The sequence below is a fragment of the Excalfactoria chinensis genome, chromosome 1 (genome assembly GCF_039878825.1).
Source record: "Excalfactoria chinensis isolate bCotChi1 chromosome 1, bCotChi1.hap2, whole genome shotgun sequence".
In the NCBI taxonomy this organism is placed as follows: Eukaryota; Metazoa; Chordata; class Aves; order Galliformes; family Phasianidae; genus Excalfactoria; species Excalfactoria chinensis.
Window position 1 is genome coordinate 144,651,190 of NC_092825.1, and position 20,625 is coordinate 144,671,814.

The following is a 20,625-nucleotide window of genomic DNA, read 5'->3' on the forward strand; positions in this document are numbered from 1 at the left end:
AAACTCTAACTCCAATGTGGTGTCAGAAAGCAGCATTCCTTTATTCCTCACAATATGTACTGGGTGACCTGACAAATCAAGTACGCGCGCTCAGAGTTCAAGTTCTTCATTTAAGCAGTTAGGACATATGCAGTATATTGGTCCTTCCTCTGATCCCTGTTGCTAAACCAGCCTATATGAAAGTAGTAGAGGACATTTCTCATCAAAAGCTACATGCTACACTTATGAGCAGAACTATACTGTTGACAAACATTATAAATGTAAGTAGCTCTTTTATATCTGGTAGTCCTCTAGGAATAGTGAGCAAAGCGTGAACTTGATGTGATGGCAACTCAGTGAAGAAGAAAGAGAAAAATGATGGAAACTCTAGAAAGACGTGCGTTTACAAGAGAAAAAAAGGGAGGAAGCTGATGAAAGAACCCACAATAGACAGAGTGTTTGGAAAACGTGCAGAATATCTGTTGAATATCTGAGTCTGAAAATGTTTTTCACAACAAGCTTATCTGACACAAGAGAATTAATAATATATTTCATTACATCTGGCTTTCAACAAAGTATCTGAAATACATCAGTGCTGGCTTGGGTGGCCAGTCTGCTTTGGTGGTCACTTATTTTCCCATCAGAGACATTCAAGTTTATCTCGGATTAAAGTTCTACTATAATTAAATTTTATGATCAGTAACAGCAATCCATTTTCATTTAGATTAATGATATATCACTCTGAACATTCTGACAAGACAGAGAAGGTCTTGGAAAACAGGCCAAAAGTGCTGTAGATGTTTATGTACATCATACCATTCAGCTGTTTCACAATGAATTGGCCTGGAGATATTTCTATCTGTGTTTTTATAGGAGATTTGAGGTGTTTATTTTTGCCTCCAAGAACTGTTGATTAAATAATTCTTTTCAAATGAACTTTTAAGTTTACTCAGTTTTCAAGAAGCAATCCAACAATTAACTTTTTAAATGTTGAATCACATTTTCTTGTAAAATGCCAGAAGATCTGTAGTCTAATAACTGAGGCCTCATTAAGGACAACTATGCTCAAACTAGAGTCTTTGGGTTTGAAGTTGGTTTCATTTTAGTTACTAGTGGAGATGACCACCAACAAATACAATAAATAATCCTGGATTTCATCTGGAAACATCTGTCCATGTAAACATCCCTCAACTCAAACAAGACCAGGGGACAAAGCCAGGTATACCATCCAGCCAATAATGATCTGACCAGTACCAGAAATATACCTCTGTTTCTGACAGCATACAGGCATAGGAGGAGATGAGTGACCCAAATGAATACAGTTGAGCACACAGTCATACCACTTTCTTCTTGCTTTAACTACAGGTATCATGCAGCTGATATCTTTCTTGCTTGCAAGTGCTAACTGTGCTCACACACTACAACTTCAGTTTGATCCTTCACAGAATGACTTTGTTCTTGTTTCTGTGGTTCCTCTCCTTTGGGAAGTGTTGCAGCCTAACACACTCTCAGCTGGAAGATTCGTTTCATGAAGCTGTCAGAATAGCTCTGTATATCTGCAGAGTCCAAGTCCTCATGTTTTCTAGGGGAAACCATACAGGCGTCAGACAAAAGCCATACTTCTGAGTATGAAACTCTTAATACATGAATCTATAACTCATTCAGCAGTGACACTGTCTTGAGGAAAATACTCCATGTGCTGTGAAGAAAAAACGTAGTGGGGGAAATTTGACAGTATGAACACCAAGGCTAGCCATGAGAAACTCTTGCCTGACAAAACATACAAGCACTTCATTTTCTAAATAATTGGTACTTGGTGAAATATTTGTGCACACTTATCATTGTGTCAGAGATGTCAGGGCCAATTGAACGTCTCAGGCATTCTGCAACTAAGATGACAAAGGCCCTCCACTGTGCAATTCACACTGCTGTGCTTCAGTGAAACCTTTTATGTCCCATGTCAGACAGACATACTCAAATGTATCTACTCTGCATGACATTGGTGACATTCTTTTTTGATAGCAATGGACTTTCATTTAGGCTGGATCTGTTAAAGTTATGTGAGCAGGAAGGATGTGAACCCCATACTGAGTTCAGTTTACAATGTGCTATACACGGAGTCTTTGCTTAAAAAAGCTTTCAAATATTTCTCATATCTGTGGGTTGCTATTCTACCTGATCGTCACTTTGAGTCATTTCTGCACTCTTAAAATCAGTGCATAATGTGAAGAGGAACACAATATAAGCAATATTAGAATATACAACTAAGCTGGAATTTGTTTCATATCACCAGGAATTCTATTGCAAGCAAACACCCTCTCTCTTTATCTCCAGTTCATCATTAAAGAAGAGAACACTCCCTCTGGTATGCTCTAATAGCCCCATGCCATGTCAGATATGCAAAGCAATCATAAATCCACTTTAGCTTGTTAGTTTACTGCTGTTTTCTATCACCAGACAAGCACAAAGCAACTGGAATGTGTCAGTGAATCTGGCCCTAAATCACACTTCCTTTTTTTCTTTTTCAAGTGGTATTTTTAAGCCATGCCAAGTAATAACATTCCAGGGAAAAGAATTACACCATATTCAGTGGCTTTCTAGCATGCAGATAGCTCAGTTCTAAGGAAGCACTGGTTGCATGGCACTCTTCAGGAAAAAGGCAGTTTAACCCCAGCCCTGCTGATAAATTAAATGAAATTTACTAGAGTAGTATGCACAAGTATATTCTTTGTGAAAGAGATGCAGCAGCAGTCAATAACTTAACTCATTTATTTTATTAAAACATTCAGAATCATTAATTACAATTGTAGTGTTTAAAGTTTCTTCCTATCTCCCTTCTATATGAACGGCACTACTGTATCTACATTTTACTGTTGTTTTGTCAAGAGGAAAACCAGAAGTATGAGTGACAGGAAGATAGAACTGTACTACTGGGTCTCAGTTAAAAGTCAGATCTGTACTAGGTTAAAAGACATGCATAGAAGATACAAAGACAGTGGCTAGTAAACCTAGAATGACAAGAAGTCTTTAAACAAGACATGGAAGCCTATAAAGATCTCTTTTAACACCACGTTCCAAAATGACCGTGCTGGTTCCATAGCCAGACTAAATGAAGTGACAATACATTTGGCAAAGATGTTGCTGAAATTTTATTTCTTTCACTTGTCACTGACCCAAAGAAAACTATGAAATCAGAAGCTAATGAAACATTAGGATGATCTGAATGTTCCTGTAGTCAGGGAATGACTTCATAAAATGTATATTGGAAAATTACGGGATTTCAATATTATTTTGCTTAATGTGACAGGAAAAAACAAGTCTGACTGTTTTTCTCAAAATCAAGTATAACAACCTTATTTGCTTTAAATAAGTATGTGGATTAAATTATCTACATGCTCAAAAAAAAAAATAAAAAAAAAAATCAATACAAATACATTTGTTCCATTGAAAGACAGCAACTCAAGTAACCTAGGACAGAAGAGAAAGTATTTATATGGAGAGCCTCTTCCCACATTTGTGACTTAATTCTCCAGCCTAGTAGGGCTTCAAATACAGGCAACAATTTAAGGTAGTTAGGGAACCAAACCCTATAGCTGAGGTGGAGGTTCTATAAAGGACCCTGTTTGTTTAAACAAACAAACAAACCACAACAACCAAAAAAAAACCACACAAAAAACAAAACAAAACAACAAAAAAAAACACCAACAACAAAAACGAGAGAAAGAGAGAATTACAGATTTCTTTAATATATATTCTTCTGCTCTTATTCCATGGGTGATCTATTTCATAGGTATTCCACAGTGCTATAACTTAGTGGCACATGGCTTCCTAGGGTAAATTAGTGATGCAGAGGTTGGTATATATTAATGGCCTGATTTCACAAAGCCAAAGAATGTGATCCATCTCCTCTCCAGGCTGAACCATCTCCCATCCCTTGGTCTTTTCAAAGGGCAAGTGCCCTGGTTCTCCTAAACATTCTGGTGGCCTTTCATTGGACCATTCTCAAGATTTGTACTACTACTTCTTTGGCATATACAGCTCCAAACAGAAGTTGTGTAGAAACGTTCAATTTTAAAGTTATTTAATTCAGTATGTATTTGAAATAGATATTTATAATCCAGTATATGTAGGAGTTGTTCTCACCTAAAACTTCCTTTACACTGTTGAGCTTTGAAGTGCTTCTCTTTAGACTTTCACATCCCAAATGTCTCATATAAAACTCTGTATAGTATTCAGTCACTCCCTTAGGTCTTTAACCTCTCTCACACTCTCTCCCTTTTTTTCTTTCTCATGATCACTTTCTTTCTACATCTTATCTCCCTTTATACAGAAAAGGCATCCAAATATATATTTTTAGATACTTTCTGAGAGAGCACTTTCAGACTGACAAGACTGTAAAGTCGCAGCATTCCCCAAAAGAAAAGCCACTCAGTTTCAGCTTTGTTTTCTCTGGTGATTTGAGGAAGATGAATAGCAATAATAACTATAGTGCACTCTGAAGCAAAACCTGGCAATCTGTGAGACAATTTGAAATGAAACAAAAGAGAAAAAAACAAAACAAACAAAAACAAAATAGCTCTTTTCTGACAGGTACAAAATGTTTCTGTGACTATTTTGAAATAATTACCTCTGTAGTTAGTTAACATTTTAAAAAGAATACTCAATGCAAGCTGATAGTCTGAACCATTTTCTATCATATACAGTGTTACTATTAGATTTCAGAAGATTTCAAATACCTATTAAAATGAGAAGTATTGTATTTCTTATCAAAGTATTATAATTTTGATTATTACAAAGAAAACATTATTTGGCAGCTTTGTATAGGGAGTTCAAAGTTAGCTTTAGGGGAAACACATTTTGGAATTGGCTGGTCAATTTTGTCCTTTGGTCCTTATTAAAATGATCTCTAGTGTAGTAGACAAGTAAGAGAATGAGTGAATTGAGGCACCTTATTCATAGAATCATAGAATCATAAAATTACTCAGGTTGGAAAAGACCTCAAAGGCCATAAAGTCACCTGTCACCAATGAGAAGAGACTTGCCCCGCTCTCACTGTAAGCACCTTTCCGATACTGGAAGAGATATATAAGGTCTCCCCTCAGCCTCCTTTTCCCCAGGCTAAACAGCCCCAGCTCCCTCAGCCTCTCCTCATAGGGCTGATTTTCTAAGACTTTCACAAGCCTCGTTGCCCTCCTCTGGACCTGCTCCAGTACCTCCATGCCCTTTTTGTACTGAGGTGCCCAAAACTGAACACAGAACTTGAGGTGAGGCCTCACCAATGCTGAGTACAGGGGCAGGATGACTTCCCTAGTCCTGCTCACCATACCATTCCTGATACAAGCCAGGATGCCATTGGCCTTCTTGGCCACCTGTGCACACTGTTGGCTCATATTCAGCCGACTGTCCATCAGCACACCAAGGTCCCTTTCCATCAGGCAGCTTTCCAGCCACACCTCCCCAAGCCTGTAGGGTTGCCTAGGGTTGTTGTGACCAAAATCCAGGACCCAACACTTGGCCCTACTGAAACTCATGCCATCAATCTTTGCCCATCAATGCAGTCTATCCAGGTTCCTCTGTAGTGCCTTTGTTCCTTCTGGCAGATAAACACTCCCTCCCAACTTGCTGTCTTCTGCAAACTTACTGAGGATGCACTCAATCCCCTTGTCAAGATCATCAATGAAGATGTTAAATAGAAGCGGTCCCAGCACTGAGCCCTTGGGGACACCGCTCGTGACCGGCTGCCAACTGGATTCAACTCCATTGACCACAACTCCTTGGGCCCACCCATCCAGCCAGTGTTTCACCCAGCAAGGTGTATGCCCATCCAGACCATGGGCAGCCAGCTTCTCCAGGAGAATGTTATGGGGGACAGTGTCAAAGGCCTTACTGAAGTCCAGGTAGACCACACTGACAGCCTTACCCTCATCCACCAATTGAGTCACCTTGTCATAGAATGAAATCAGGTTTGTCAGACAGGATCTACCATTCATAAACCCATGCTGACTAGGCCTGATCTCCTGGCTGACCTTTAATTGGTCCATGATGGTTCCTGAGATTATTCGTTCCATAACCTTTCTGGGCACCGAGGTGAGACTGATAGGCCTGTAGCTACCAGGATAATCTTTCCAGCCCTTTTTGAAGATGGCTGTCACATTCGCCAGTCTCCAATCCACCAGGACTTACTGTTTCATTAGCTCCCTGTGCATTGAAATACTGCTTTTTCAAATGGAAATCTTTCCTTCCATTCTCTTGACTGCTATGTATAAAAATACTTCCACTGGCTACAGTGCAATCTTTAAGCCAGAAAGGGAAAGTATCCCTATGAGCATGATGATCTTTATGAGCTAAATGGTCAGAGCAGTCAGAAGAGGACAAATTTCTTGTTCCTGTTCCTAGTTACTCAAAGCCAAGAAAAAATTAAACACAGCAAAAGTCCTCATAGCTGGTGCCATAACATTCTCAACTGTTGCATAAAATGTATCACTATATAGTCATTGGCTGTCCTTTTTAAAAAAATGTAAATACAACCTCTTAGCATATGTTACACGTGCCCGTAGTATATTGGTTGTATCAGTTTTATCAGGGCAGATAGGCAAACAAATATTCAGATTCAGGACTCCAACTCTGTCAGGTCAGATGCTCAGCCCTGTTAAAAGCAGAGTAATGCTGGGTGTAGTTGGAAACATGAAAGTAAAAATGGGAATTTTCTATGACATTTGAGTACTTCAAGTTCTGTGATACCTGAGTCTAGACTAATTTGTATATCAATAATTTAAGTTTAAACTCTCAGTACCTACCTAATTCCTGAGATGTAATCTAGCTCTTACTGTAATCACACCAACTTTTTTCTTTGGATTCCCTGGTTGTTTACATCTAACCTGGCCTCTCAAAGTCAGGAGTTTTTTCCAAAATAGTAATTTCAAAAGAGTGAGATGACTGCAGATGAACCAACCTTGTTTAAGTATCTGGGACAAAAAAGAATCACTTGTGCTAAATGCCAAAACACGTGCCAAAAGTGGTCCTATCCTAGGTTTGTGATATATTTTCTAATGAAAATTTAATGTAACACAGCACATTTCTGCTGAGGATTGTAGTTTTCTAACAAAATTCACTTTCCTAAGCATGCCTGTCTGTTTCTACTTCAAGCAGGACTTCAGTCTCTTAAAGAGAGCTAGATTATGACACACTGTCTTCAGTCAAGGAAGGGTCATACAGGAATCCACTGCAGCGTGTGTTTAACTGTTTTACTGGATGAGAAAAAGAGTAACCTGTGTATTTGAAGATCAAGTCCACCTGTGTGGTACTATTACAGATCAAAAATCTTATGAGACTTCTAAAGGTCTTGAGTACAATAAGCATTTGGAACAAAAAACTGCTTAGGATTTGCTATGGGAAGATCAAGGCAACAGTTTGTCGCCTGCATTACTGGAGAGAGAGAAGAAAAAATTCTCAAGGGACCACAAATTAACAAATTTTTATGGGGAAAGAAAAGTTGTATGAAATCCTGGAAGAATCCAAATCAGTTCTGAAAGATTAAATGAGCGTATAGTATAACCAGCATTTTAATACATTTTAGCAAATCAAGTCTAGATGTATTTAGGCATGTATGGATCATTTCTAGCATGTTTTTAACTCTAAAATAATGATGTTGGCATTACTGCTGGTAATAAAAAATGTTTTTATGAGTTTATCAAGTAGGAAGCAGTGTGATCTCAGCAGGCATAGCAAAGATCTTTCAGATGTTCTAAACTTAGCATTTGTTACCATATGACTTTTGCTCAGACAGAAAATTTATTAATGCTGAACAGACCCTGAAAAGTATTCTTTAAAGTCTTATCTGTGTATCAATGGCACAAATATATTTTACCAGGACCAGTATAATATCCATCTCTTCAATTCTGTCCACACAGCCATATAAATTGAGACTAATTCTTTGTTCATACTGATTAATTAACTGAAATAGACTTTGATTTTCTACCATCTCTGTAGCCTTTTACTAATCTCAGAGCACAGGAAAGCTACACAACTGCTATGTAATGATAGGATCGGCAGAACTGCCACAAAGCTGTACCAAAAGATAGATATTCAGACTAGATATTAAGAAAAATGTGTTTATAGTAAGGGTGATCAAATGCTGGAACAAGCTTCCTGGTGAAGTGGTTGATTCCCCAAGTCTGTCATTATTCAAGAAGCATTTGTATAATGCCCTCAATAATACACTTTTAATTTTTGTTTAGCTTTGAAGTGGTCATGTAGATGGACTTGATGATCTTTGTAGGTCCCTTTCAAACAAATTATTCTGCCCTCCCATCCCCAGAGGAGAAATCAAGGCTACTCTCCTCATCTCTGTTCCATCTCAACATTAGAAAACACTTATTTGCTGCGAAAGTAGCTGATCACTTGCTCAGGTCACCCAGAGAAATCTCTCAGCCTGTAGCTACCTAAAAACCATCTAGGCATCATGTTGGGCAACCTTCTCCACATGGCCTTGCTTGAGAAGAGGGGTTGGACCAGACAGACTCCAGAGATCCCTTCCTATCTCAGCCATTCTGTGATTTGTGATCTTTGATGCCAACAAATGAAGCCTCATAAATTAAGCCTTTCAAAGGAAGGATGATAAGTAACCGGGTAAGTATAAGAAAGAAGCTGGGACAGAATAGAGAATGTAGGTAAGTTCCAAATATTTAGTGTTAAAGAATACCTCAAGCTACATCTTACATAGCTTTTAAACTTATCATATTCACCATATATTTTTCCGCAAGCCCTCTAAACTTCAGTCATTTTCTTTTGCTAACATTGACTACTGACAATGTGGGAAAAGAGCAGAACACAGGTCATTGGAATTTCTACATGATAATCCAAAATGAACTACAACATACATAAAACACCAACAAATGTCTAAATGATTATTTAAAAAACTCTTGAACTTAATCAAGTCATGTTTCATGACAACCTCATATTATAAAATTCTCTCAGAAGATTCCTATCTTTGCCTGGGCCAAAAATATAAGAAAATTCCTTGGAATATACTGACAGACTCATAAATGATCCACTAGTAATTAATACTCTGTGACCATTTTAAAATCAAGTTAACCAATTTGATTAGTTTGATTTTGGAAAGGGTTTAGTTCAATTCATTTCAGTGATGGGACAAGCTGTTTTTCCTATGATCTCTCTCTCTCTATTTTTTTTTTAGGTCAAATGCCTAGAATCATGTTAGGAATTAGGAGCTGATTCATTGTATCAACAGCCAACTCCAATTGTGGCTTTATTGAAGTCACTAGCACCTTTGCATCAGTTTTTCCACCTTTAACAAGAATAGTTATCAGCACAGAAGTAATGGTTAGATTATATTTTGTGAGAAGAAAATTAATATTTAGAATCTTAAGCCTTCAAAAGGATGCCTAATTATTAACTAGCTTACTAGAGCTTTAAAGCATAAAACATCATGACAAGATTGTTTCAGTAGATCATAAGCAGCCAAAACAAATGTTTTTTCCTCACATGTAGAAATAAATCATTTGTATAAAATAGAAAATGCCTGCTGTGCTTTTTATGAAAATAACAGTAGCACTTCAGACAATGAAGCTGAGGGTGGGACTACTAACAGTTATAAATACAACATTAACAACGTCACTGTATTTCCCTTGACTTCCACACTTCTATCTCTGGGGAAATAAAGGCCCTGTTACTTACTAACTTGAATTCCTGTCATTGTGCTTTGAGAATCAGTTGCTTGAGATGAAAATGTACAACATATGCCTAAGGTTATCATATCTGGGGTCATACACAAGCACTGATGTAGAGTCAAAAGAATTTTTTTTTCTTTTTTTTTTTCTTTTGTTGTTGTTGTTGTTGTTGAAAGGGACACAGAGAGAGAGAACTTAAGTAAACCAGAATTAAAACAATTAAGTGATAGCAGAAATGTAGTAGGAAAGTGAAAGATTTCCCTAGTTTTACTAGAAGTTTTACTAGAAAATAACCATCCTGTACTGTGATAATGATAATTTCATTATTAAGTTTTTAGTCTGTCCAAAGTGATGATGTCTCAAGCTTTGCAAAAACATCAATTCCATAATTTCCAGTATCTCTCCCTCCTTCTTGTCACTATTCTGTTAAATTGGACTGATGACATCAAAACACACTGTTCTCGCACTATTTAGTTTTCTAATAGATGTATGATTGAAGAGATACCTAAATTAAGAGCATTATTGCTCTAAGCTTCCTTTGTTGTCATTAGGACAGGGAGGTCCTGCAGACTGCCCAAAATATTACACATCAGACATTGATTTCCCAAATCTCTTTCTGTCGATTTTGTTATTTCCTACTGAATCTAGGAGTTCTAGGAAAACAAATTCTAAATTCCAATGACTTTCACTGTATATTTTTCAAACTACTTGCATGGACTGCATGACAATTTAAGATTCTCCAGTCAATACCTATTTTCATTGTTATTAGTGAAATCCCAATAAAGGTATCAAATCCATTCAACTTACTTTTTGTACAGTAATGATTTCTATGTTTTCAGACCTTCTGAAACATTTTCATCATCATGATATTCAATACAATTTATCAGAGCACACTGCCTTTTCAAGTAAAACAAAACAAACCAAAACCAAAACCAAACCAAAACAAAACCATAATGTAAAATATTCTGTCTCCTTTACCCATTACATATTTATTAAACCTGGATTTTGTCCAGAAAATGTATCACTGCTGCTGATTTATTACTTTTCTTATCAGTGTTTGTAACTAAGATAATTGAATTAATCAAAGATATTTATTATTAATGATCCTATCCTGTTTGTCCAGAAGCCCAGTGGGAGACATGTTACAGATTTTCAGAAGAGTAGGACTACTTCAAAATTATCTGACTGAATGCCAATAAAAAGTTTGTTTTGGTCTGAGCTTTTGGCTAGTTTCTACCACCAAAAATAGAGATACTGTAAGAAACAGGCAATAAGCTGTTTTCTAGAAAAATTAATTCTGATTTACTAGTGGTGACTCAGGTTATACACAGTTACTTAGTGAGTTGGGGAACAGATACTGAGTTGAGACCGTAATGACAAGAGAGCCTCTGTCACATAATTTGCTTTTGACCAAGTATAAAATTAATGTGATAAAATGTGGAAAAATGAGGAATCTCAAGAAGTTCAGCTAACAGGTGTTGGAAGAAAAGCTTATTATCTTTTTTAACTTGCATACCCTACCCTAAACGTTCTTCCTGAACTAAAGCTCAGACACTGATGTTCATCTCACCTAGTTTGAAATATCTAGAATCTTGACAATTCTGAGCTAGTCACTGTGCTCTCAATAGACTCAATGGGAAGAGAGTAGTAGATAATCCAGAAGACAAATCTCCTGAGCAGTTTTATGCCCAAATCTGCAGGTGCAGTTAATCACCTTCAGAGGCACCTGGTTTCAATCAAGTAGAGAAACAGAAGCTACTTCAGGTTCAGAACCCTTCACGCAGATGTCTAGCTCTGAAATTATTCTCATGTGTAGTACAGCCACTAGCATACACTTTGTAGAGAAGCAAGGAAATCAGGAAAAACAGAGCTCCATTTAGCCAGAATCTGCCCATAGTTGCCTAGTCATTGCTGAAGGCCTCATGTGCATCAGGCTCTTAGAGACACAAAACAGAAATGCACAGATATTCTACAGCCAGCCTGCAGCAACCCATTAACTTATTTAGATGGCTCTGCATCTAGATCTAAAGAAGGACAGACTGTTCCTCTTTCCTATTCTACAGCTGTTAGTCCCCTCAGTTGAGTCTGAAACACTCCTGTTTTTATCCCAGATGACCCTTTTTTTTCAGCTACTGATCTCTATGTTGCCTGTGTTATAAGCTGATGCAGGCCTGACTATGAAAGCTCTACCTGCTTATATTTGAGATGAGTGGCTCCCAACTGGATGACATTCCTCCCCAGACAGAAGACAACTCCAGTTTCATCCATAACCCTGTCTCTGAGGCTTCCCTGGAACATGCAGTTCATACCTGCATCAATAAATAGAATTATCCTCGGACCTGCCATGACCCAGCTTACTTACAGGCATCTAATGCTCTTCCTTCACACACAGACCAAGGTGGTTGTGTCCAGATTTCTTATCGTAACAGTCTGTATCACACATTATCCTCATGAAGCATCCAGGCATTATTTAGCACAGCAAAAGCTAGCACAGACATAACAATATTGTGGTGCAGGTGTTCGCTAAACAGTTTTACCCATACATTAGTTCATCAGAAAAACATGGAATTACTCCTTGTTTGCCAAATCTTTCTCTTGCACTACAGTGTTTAGATATATAACTGCTCATGGTACTTAACAGGCTAGTGCGCTCTTGAAGCAAATCACCTGCCAAGAGGAAGGGTTGTAAAGTCCTTGTAGATGTCCTCTGACTAACATTCTCAAGATCATTTTCATCAATCAATCATTGATATGTAGGAACCATAGGTGTACATGTTTGCAGCTACCATGAAAAAGTTAGGGAAGGAACAAATGTATCTGTTACCTACTTTTTTTTTCCTGACCCAAGAAATAAACACACCGCTTTTCTCTTTGGTCTACTGAGCTTGTTGGGGTTTAAATGTTAAAAGGGGTAGAAGTGTTCCTTAAAATAGCAGCATAAAGAAAGAATGATGAGAAAGGCAGCAAACTGTCTCTTTTCTTATCAGTGAGGGCAAGCAGAGAGATACACTGGCAGACACATTGCTGGTCTGATGTATATCAGTACTAACTAGTCCTAATGATCAACAGGCAGCAGTAAATCTGCACTGCTATGCTTCTCAATTCCTAAAAGAGAAATAAATTTATTAGGAATTAAGCTGGTTACATTGGCACTAACAAGTAACTTTTGGCAAATTTGATGTTGCTACAGAGGAATCATACAACAGAGAAAATTGCAATTGCATTCTAAAATATTATAGTATTTTATCTTCCTTGCCCTAATTCTCATGGCTTTTTGCCCTTTGCATCTGGGCTTCTGGCATAACACAACTATGAAAGAAATGTGCATTTCAGTTAAGTGATTTAAAGGAAGGGTTACATCAATCATAATGCACAGGAATCATGTCTGAGGGATGCAACTTGTATTTATCCAGGAAATTCCCACTAAAATAAAGTGTCTTGTTTGCAAGGGCATTCTGTGTCTAAAATAGAGGAAGCAGTGATCCTCATTCACGTCATCAGAATAAGGAGGCAATACATCTGCAGTGAGGACATGGGCTAAAGGGTTATCATTCTCTTATATTTGACTAAAAATACAACTTTGGGACTTTATTTTTAACATAATAGGAGCAAGCTCTTTCTGCTGACAATGAGCAGAAATAGGGGAAACGGCTCAGATATAAGAAAACCTTCTCTGTCATTTCTCCCAAATTAGAATGACCCTTTGGAATCTGCAATATTTATACTTGCTTTTCTTTATTATCACTTAAGTTTAGTGCCTCTAATTCCTACCAAAAATAATAATAATAATAATAATAAAAAAACACAGCAGGGACAAGGAAACAAGTGAAATACATCTATTCTACAATTACTGTTCTGACTAGAAACCAAAATTGTAGAAGTGACCATAGACAGAGTTTTCTGTGAATTAAAGCTATTTCCAAAAACAGCTCAATTGGATTTGCTCAATCCGAGTGCATACTGCAGGTAATATGATGTGATGTAATGATGTGAATTTCTGTTCAGTTTCTATGTACATTTCATATGGTCTCATTCTAAAAGTCAGTTACATATAAATGTCAGACACACCAGAGAAAAGGCACAAAAGGCAAAGAGGTAACTTTATTAACTATTTGCTCTACTGTGCTAATTAATGAGCAGAGAGAGACAAAGGTGAGCTCGAATTGGCTTTGTAAGCAAATTGGCATAATGGAGAATGAGAAATGTGTGGTGGTCAAAACTTGGAATGGTGAGAATTCTATGAGGCAGAAGAATCATGAAAACCACAACTAGATGGAGACTATTTACATGGAGAATTTATTCCTTGAGAACAGTGTATCAAAATACACTCATTTGGATTGAAGTTAAGCTTGGAACTACCTCTCTAAGGTTTGTCACCTAGGTGTAGAGTCCTCCTCAAATCTAAAGCTGAAATTTCAGTAGAGAATTAGAAGAACTTTATTCTGCCTGCTTATGGTAGAATTACAACCCTTATTCAGTTATGGTGGAGAAAACAATAAATACGTCTATAAGAAGACACTGGCTTTGTGAAGGACTTTGAGGAGTTCCAAGCTTCTGAAAATAAAAAATGAGCAAAATCAAGATTCCAAAGGTAAAAACTGATATAGTAGAAGAAAGATCAACAACTTTAATTTACGAAGAACAAGTAGATGTACAACAGTAAAGTTTGAATACCATTTTTTTTCCAGAACCTGGAAATACATGGATCATGCTGTTAGCCTGCAAGTATGTGAATGTGGAGGTCTCTCTGGTTCTTGTAATAGATTCATGTCATGCTCAGAAACTCTGAGGAAGGAGAACTGGAGAAGAAACCAGAGGACTGCTCTGAGAAGAAACAGTATTCTGTGTCTTTGGCTTCCAGGAAAGTTCAAATTCTTCTATGGAAAAAATTCAGTAGATGAGGTCAAGGCTACATTAAGTACATGAGATATCACAGGAAGAGAAATGCCAGAAGCACAGTTTCAATGAAAAAGACAAAAAAGATCAGGAAAAAGTGAAAAAAAAAAAAAAAAAAAAAAAAAAAGTGAAAAAATATATACATATATGAGCTTCAGAGTATAGTTAACAAAAGAAAAGAGTGCACAACCTTGAATACTATATTTGTACCCAATGCAAACAATGAAAAAATTAAGTTAGAATGGAGAGAGTGTAGTATTAGGGAAGCTTATTTGGAAAGATGAATGCCAGCTGTAGAATGTCTCCAGTTCAAAAAACTGTGAGAGGACTGGTAAGGAGATAATTTCTAATTGGTACTGGGGAGAATATGATTATGCTGGCTTGGAAGCTTAAGAGAAAGAGGTAAAGGGACACTTCTCTAGCAAAGAAGAGAGGGAAGGAAGGGTCATGAAGGAAGGTCACTAAAAGATGATATGTAAAGGTCAAGGATGGGGAGAAAGCTAAAAATAAGTTGGATGAACTTTTCCTTGGAGAAATCAAAATGCATTTTGAGTGGGAAGTAACTTGGAAAGTTCCTCCTGAAACAAGAATACCTAACTTCCTGGAGAAAAAAAAAAATAGATTGCCATTAGGAGTAGAGGTCCATTTCACAGAACAGTGGCTTGATTTGAGAACTAATACATAACCAAGTGAATCTACAGAGATTTACTGTTAAGATTGCAGAGTCAGAAACAAGCAAGGCAATGTTCTGTTAACGGTTATAAGTGGAATGGGTATAATGGAGCACAAATCTGTGCAAGCCAGATGGAGAGTTTTGGGCTCCCCCGTACAAGAGAGATATGGAGCTACTAGATAGAGATCAATGAAGATGATTAAAGGGTTAGAGAATCTTTCATACGAGGAGAGGCTGAGAGAGCTGGGACAGTTCAGTTGGAGAAGAGGATGCTCAGAGGGGTATCTAGACATATATAAATATCTACAGAGATGATGCCAGGCCCTTTTCATTGGTGCCCAATGCCAGGTCAAGGCAATGATAACAAACAGGTTGTTTCCTCTGAACACCATTAAACATTTTATTGTGGGGGTATCTGAGTAGTGGCATAGGTTGCCCAGAGATATGGAGTCTCCACCTTGGAGATATTTAAATGCCTCCTGGACATGAGCCTGGGCACCCTACTATGGGTGTCCCTGCTTGAGAGGAGATTGGAAAAGCTGGAAGCAGGAATCCCTCCCAACCTCAACAGTTCTGTAATTCTGTGAAATGTTGTCATGATGGTACCAATGGCTATAAAGCTGGTTCATCTGAAGGGCCAGAGACTCCAGGAGATGTCACACAAAGTGAAAAAAATTAGAACCCAAAATGGATTCCAGAAAAAAAATAGAGAAGAGGAAAAGAGAAAAAGGGAAAGGGGAAAGAGGAAGAAAGAAAAGGAAAAGGAAAGGCCAAGGGCAAAGGAAAGGGAAAGGAAAAAGGAAAGAACAAAAAGGAGAAAGTGAAAGTAAAAGTGAAAGAGAAAGATGAGAGAGAGACAGAGAGAGAAAGGCAGTTCCAGTGCACCTGGAACTAACTAAATGTATTTTGTGTAGCAACAGGATGATTTCTTTTTATAGAGGACTTCTTGTTGTGAATCAGTGCCTATACAGGTTATATTAAAGGACTGTTTTAATAGTGGCAGCGCATCCAAGCAGAAGAACCCACTTTAAGCTTTCTTTAAGCCCTCAATGTGCTGAAATAGTAAGAAATATGTGTGGAGTGAAATGGAAAATTTTGAAGCTAGAATATTGGTAACTTCAATAATAAAGTTAGGGTTTGAGACTTCTTAAAGTAGCCATCTTCTATAAAACAAAACAAACAAACAAACAAAAAACAACTAACAGGAAAAAGAAAAAGCAAAAGAAAACATAAAACCCCACACCAATAACATCTGAAAATAGAATTCTCACTTTCTGTTAGCTAACAGCATAGGACCTCTTAGCACTAACCACAAATGTGTGTAAAATGAACATTCAGTTTGAGTCTTTATCACATAAAGGGCAAAGTAAGTCTTACTTCATGACCACATTTTTTTTAACTGGTGACGACTACATATTGTTGCAAAACAAACAATATAAGAAAAACATATTTGTGTTCAATATTGTAAGGACTGGATTTGATGAGTCCCTAAGAAGTAATGCATCTGTAGTAACTGCAGAATGTGTATGTAGAATACAAATCCTTCACCAGTGCCTTGAAAAGTATAATTGAAGTAAATATCTGTACAGATGTGATAAAAGGTGGTTTCAGTTTATAACATGATGATCTAGGTCTCCCAGATACAAAAAGTATGGTCAGCATGGCAATTAATATTGAGAGATTCCTAAAAGGTATCATGCAGCTTCAGTCTTCATTAGTGGGACAGAAGAGACTGCCCTACCCTTCTCTGCACTGAGAGCTAATGAGCTACCCAGCTTTTCCCATGGAAATACATTGCCAACATCCAAGACTGAGAAAATGACTAAACAACATTTTTCATCTACAGTTCAGTGCTAGTTTGAAATAAAAGTGAGGAGCTTCTCCAAATGTCTGAACAGTGGAGACAACAACAACAACAAAACTAAGAGAGGAGACTTCGATTAGATATAAGGAAGAAGTTTTTTACAATTAGGGCACTTATTATAAGGATTGAACAGATTGGTGGTTAATGTGCCATCCCTGGAGACATTCAACACCAGGCTGGATGTTGCCTTGAGCAACCTGATGTAGGTGTCCCTGTTCACTGCAGAGCAGTTGGACTGGATGGTCTTTAAGAGTTCCTTCCATCTCAAATGATTCTATGATTCTATGAATTTACTGTTGCACAGTTCTATCTACACAGCTTAAATTCAGTACATGCTAGTGGATTCATTCTATTATGATGAATGTTCTGTTTGTATGACATGGCCACCCTTGCAGAAAAGTATGGATGAGTGGAATCATTGCCTCTCTAGTTGAGCACAGACATTTTGCCCGGAAATGAATTTAATCCAGACTTGAAAGGTTTGCCTGGAGTGATTTCTGTGCAACACCTTAAACAGTGTATGGTCAGTTACCACCTTTGTTTGTATAAACTCATACATTGCTCAGCAACAGAAAAGAGGGTTTTGGTTTTTTTGTTAGTTAATTAGTTAGTTAGTTTGTTTGTTTCTTGACTAGATCTTATCTATCTTATCCAAGTTTCCTGGGAGAATCTGTTCCAGCCTCCTACCAAAACTGGAATTTACATGTAAACATGGTCACTTTCCTTCTTGAAATATGATGAAAAATATCTTTAATCATTTCAGTAAAATTCAAAACTGCTGCTCGTACAAATCCATAGGAACCCACAGCACAATTTTCAACCCCTTTTTGTAGCTTTTTTCTTAGAAGACATTGATTCAGTATATTTTATCATGCATCAATTACATGCCATTAATGATAAATGTTAACTGCTTTAAATTCAGCTTGTGATTTTCTCTGCTGATGCTTAATAGGAGGAATAAGTTGGGTAAGTTTTACTAAGTTCCATCATATTTTTTATCTTTGATTTAGAGGGGAAACATATTTCAGCTTAGCTTAAAGCCTCAAACTGTATTTAAAAAACTTCCGAACTCATATCAATAATGAACATTAATAGACAATTTTTTTCTTCCAGGTACAGATCATAGAATCACAGAATCATAGAATCATTGAATCATTGAGTCATTGAATCAGAATGGCCTGGGTTGAAAATGACCCCAAAGATCATCGAATTTCAGCCCCCCTGCTATGTGCAGGGTCACCAACCACCAGACCAGGCTGCCCAGAGCCACATCCAGCCTGGTCTTGAATGCCTCCAGGGATGGGGTATCCACAACCTCTCTGGGCAACCTGTTCCAGTGCGTCACCACCCTGTGAGCAAAAAACTTTCTCCAAATATCTATTTGCTATGATTGTCTTTTACCACTTTGCCTCTTACTACTTCAAGAGAAATTATGCCATTATTTAAGATGAAAACTCTTAAATCAAAATAGGTATTTGCACTCAGATTTCATGTTTCATTTGTGATATCTTCTGATATTATTTTATTGTAACTTTTAACAATAAAATAAATAAAGCTCCACCGTTTCCAGGATTAGATGAAACATCAATACACTGCAGGTGACAGCCAAAACTACAATTTATACAAGTTGCTTCACTTCTAAAAGAAGAGACAAAGCACAAACATATAGCACTCACAAAAAAAAAAAAAAAAAAAAAAAAAAAAAAAAAAAAAAAAAAAAAAAAAAAAGTGTTGGGAAGGACCTACAAGACCATCTCATCCAACTGTCCTCCCCTCCTCCCCTCACCACAAGCCACTAAACCATCTCTCATAGCTCGTCATCCAGATGCCTCTTGAACACTGTCAGGGATGGCATTCCACCACCTCCCTGGGCAGGCCGTCCCAGTGCCTGACCACCCTCTGAGAGTTTTTCCTAATGTCTAATCTAAATCTCCTCTGGCACAACATGTGGCCATTTCCTCAGGTCCTGTTTGTTGCCTGGGAGAAGAGGCCAAGCCCCTCCTCATCACAACCTCCCTTCAGGAAGTTGTAGAGTGCAATGAGGTCTCCCCTGAGCATCCTCCAGACTGAATGATCCCAGCTCCCTCACCACTCCTCATAAGACTTATATTCCAGACCCCTCACCAGTTTTGTTGCCCTTCTCTGGACATGTTCCAGTGCCTCAATGCACTTTCTTTCTTGCAGTGAGGGGCCGAAAAGTGAACACAATACTTGAGGTGCGGCCTCACCAGTGCTGAGTACAGGGGGATGATTACCTCCCTGCTCCTGCTGGCCACACTATTTCTAAAGCACACGTAACCAATGAGCAGCTCCACAGAAGTGGCTATTCTTTCTGTTCTTCCGGAACTTGCCCAGTTAGCAGGCAAATTTCTACTGGGCTCAATAAAAACAAAAGCAGACCTGATGCAGCAGATTTCCAAAGCTATTTATTTACTGAACAATATAAACAGAAAATGAATTAGATTTGCAATAGTACCAGCAAGCTCATGCTTTTGTTCAGTGAATACAGCATGCATTAAAATACGCATTCCTGAGGTGTGTTTTATCATCTTCATAAATGGAATTTCTGATGCCATAATCTTGACCAATTTGCATGATTTATTCTACACACAGTGGCATCATTCTTAAAACCTTTCCTTTGTTGAAAATCATCCTGCTGTTGACTACAAGTTATCCAGTCTATCGAGTTTATGAGGTTCCAAAACAAATGTCAGAGCTTTATCAGCCATTATACTGTAGGGCACCTGCTTTAGCAGGGGGCTGGGCTTGACAATCTCATGAGGTCCCTTCCAACCCCTGCAATTCTGTGATCAGCCATTGATGAACATGATACCATGGACTTGCAATTAAGAGAGTCATTAGTTACAGTTCATAAACTGTTAGTAGAAAATGAAGTACAGAAAATATTTAAACAAGTGCCAGGGAGCGTGGAGGATATATTATACAGTGATTTAACTTTTCTCACTCTGTACAAAAATGAACTTTAGGTAGGTCAGAACTATTTCTTCTTTCTGGGGAAAAAAAAGAAAAGCGAGTCAGATACATGAGAAGAAATTTGCATCATCTGTGATCAATTTCATACAGTTCAACACAGAATTTACTTCATAATTAGCAACCTTAATCAGCAGTTGCTTAATTAGTAATTTGGACCACTTAAGATAAATGGTCTGTTTATTTACAGACGTTTTTCTCCTGTTACAATCTAGATTAATTATATTAGCTGCTTCTTCATTTATGCTACAACTGATCTGCCAGTCTATATATTATGTGGAACTGAGTTTTCCTTTTTCACTATATAAAGGAGATTTGTATCATAGCATACTCTCTTTTTAAAAATTTCTCAAGTATTCCAAACTCTGTAAGTCACAGCCTTTTGGCTTCTCTGAAAGTAATGCCTCCTATTTTATTATGTTGGTCCGTGATATCAGAGGTGGAGGTTAGTGATACAGCAGCAGAGGTTGAACCTTTCCACCAGTACTCTGTTATATTTTGTTGTTGTGTGACAGATGGCAGCAGAGAGGTAG